Consider the following 3145-nt stretch of genomic DNA (forward strand, 5'->3'; position numbering starts at 1 on the left):
AGAATCTTTCTTGTTCTTGTTACTAGACTTGACTTGAGGCATGTAAGTGGATAAGAGTAAACGCTTGGCAATGTAAGAAGAACTTTTCTTGCGGAGATCATCATTGATTGCTTTTAAGAACTCATGCTCTTGCTCAAGATTGAGCTTTTCAAAGCGTAATTTCTCATGAGCTCTTAAAAGTTCTCGATGATCTTCGAAGATAGTTTCATGAGCTAACTTAAGAGTGTTTAGTTCTTTAGTTAGAGCCTCAATCTTCTCCTTATCATTGTCATTCGTTTTATCTTGATTAGCATGATTAATTGACGTTTCATCATAGTATTCATCACTAGAGTTGTCAACAAGCAAATCATCACCTAACAAGTCATCTTCATCACTATTGAAATCAACATACTCGGGGTGTGTTACCTTAGGACCTTTGGCCATGAAGCATCTTCCAATTCCTTCATTTGGTGAGTCAAATATGTCGTAGGAGTTGGTTGACACAAGTGCTAGACCGGCAACACCTTCATCTTGAGTATCTTCGGAGTCGGAGTGATAACTTCTCTCGGAGTGGCTGTCGGAGTCGGAGCCGGATACCCATTCACCAACATGAGCTTGATGTCTTCGTTTTGTGTAGCTCCTTGATGATTTTTCCTTCCTTTCCGAATCCTTGCTTCTCCGTGAGTATCTTCGTTCATAACGATCATCTCTACTCCTTCTCTCTCTTGGTGGTGATTCTTTGCTTCTTCTTTTTGGAGAATCTTCTCTTCTCTTGTAGGGAGCCGTACACTCATTGGAATAGTGTCCGGGTCTTCCACAACTGTAGCAGTTTCGCTCTCGACTAGAAGATCTTTTGTCATTGTAGGACCTTGACTTGAAGCTTCTATCTTTGCTTCTACTCTTGTAGAACTTGTTGAAGTTCTTCACCATTAAGCTCAATTCTTCATTGAAGTTTTGTTTCTCACTTGATGATGTAGGGGCTTCACATGAGGCTTTGTAGGCACCACTTGATTTGTTGTGAAGTTCCTCTTTATCCTTAAGTGACATCTCATGAGCAACAATTCTTCCAATCACCTCCGTTGGCTTGAGATCTTTGTAATTGGGCATCATTTGGATCAATGTGCACACGGTATCATATTTTCCATCCAAGGCTCTTAGAATCTTCTTGATGATGAATCTATCGGTCATCTCTTCACTTCCTAAGCCGGCAATCTCATTTGTGATGAGAGCAAGCCTAGAGTACATTTCAGCGACACCTTCACCATCCTTCATTTTGAACTTGTCAAGTTGACTTTGAAGCACATCCAACTTGGATTCCTTGACGGAGTCGGTACCTTCGTGCATATCAATCAAAGTGTCCCAAATTTCCTTTGCATTCTCAAGACGGCTGATTTTGTTGAATTCTTCGGGGCACAATCCGTTGAAGAGAATATCACAAGCTTGAGCATTGTATTGCAACATCTTCAACTCATCCGCGGTAGCTTCACGGTTTGGTTCTTTCCCATCAAAGAAGTCACCTTGCAAACCAACACACACAATAGCCCAAACGGCGGGGTTATGTCCAAGAATATGCATTTTCATTTTATGCTTCCAACTAGCAAAATTAGTACCATCAAAGTAAGGACCTCTACGGTGATAATTTCCCTCGCTAGACGCCATACTCTCCTAGGTTGTGAAACCAAGGCTATGACCACCAAAAGCTATGGAGATCAAAGCAAATGGAGACCAAAGCTCTGATACCACTTGTAGGATCGAAAGTATGTCTAGAGGGGGGGGTGATTAGACTACTTGACCAAATAAAAACTTAACCTTTTCCCAATTTTAGTTCTTGGCAGATTTTAGCTATTGTAGGACAAGTCAAGCAATCATCACACAATTCAAGCAAGCATGCAAAGAGTATATTGGCAGCGGAAAGTAAAGCATGCAACTTGCAAGAATGTAAAGGGAAGGGTTTGGAGAATTCAAACGCAATTGGAGACACGGATGTTTTTCCCGTGGTTCGGATAGGTGGTGCTATCCTACATCCACGTTGATGGAGACTTCAACCCACGAAGGGTAACGGTCGCGCGAGTCCACGGAGGGCTCCACCCACGAAGGGTCCACGAAGTAGCAACCTTGTCTATCCCACCATGGCCATCGCCCACGAAGGACTTGCCTCACTAGCGGTAGATCTTCACGAAGTAGGCGATCTCCTTGCCCTTACAAACTCCTTGGTTCAACTCCACAATCTTGTCGGAGGCTCCCAAGTGACACCTAGCCAATCTAGGAGACACCACTCTCCAAGAAGTAACAAATGGTGTGTTGATGATGAACTCCTTGCTCTTGTGCTTCAAATGATAGTCTCCCCAACACTCAACTCTCTCTCATAGGATTTGGATTTTGTGGAAAGAAGATTTGAGTGGAAAGCAACTTGGGGAAGGCTAGAGATCAAGATTCATATGGTAGGAATGGAATATCTTGGTCTCAACACATGAGTAGGTGGTTCTCTCTCAGAACATATGAGTTGGAATTGTGTATGTGTTCTGATGGCTCTCTCCACGAATGAAGAGGAGGTGGAGGGGTATATATAGCCTCCACACAAAATCCAACCGTTACACACAGTTTTCCAATCTCGGTGGGACCGAATCAACAAACTCGGTCGGACCGAAAAGGTAAACCTAGTGACCGTTAGAGATTTTCGGTGGGACTGACATGCAACTCGGTAGGACCGATATGGTTAGGGTTTGGGCATAACGTAATCTCGGTGAGACCGATTACACAAACTCGGTGAGACCGAGTTTGGTAATAAGCTAACCAGAGAGTTGGTCAGGTAAACTCGGTGGGACCGATTTGCTCTTTCGGTGAGACCGAAAAGTTACAAAAAGGAAACAAAGAGTTTACACTGCAATCTCGGTGGGACCGATTCGCTCTTTCGGTGAGACCGAAAAGTTACGAAAGGGAAACAGAGAGTTTGCAATCCCATCTCGGTGAGACCGAGATCCCTATCGGTAGAACCGAATTGCTAGGGTTTGGCAGTGGCTTATGACAAGTGAAACTCGGTGGCGCCGGATAGAAAGAATCGGTAGGACCGAGTTTGGCTTAGGGTTTAGGTCATATGTGGATATGGGAAAGTAGTTGAGGGTTTTGGAGCATATCACTAAGCACATGAAGCAAGAGGCTCATTAAG

This window comes from Triticum aestivum, chromosome 2A, assembly GCF_018294505.1.
Source record: "Triticum aestivum cultivar Chinese Spring chromosome 2A, IWGSC CS RefSeq v2.1, whole genome shotgun sequence".
Taxonomy (NCBI): Eukaryota; Viridiplantae; Streptophyta; class Magnoliopsida; order Poales; family Poaceae; genus Triticum; species Triticum aestivum.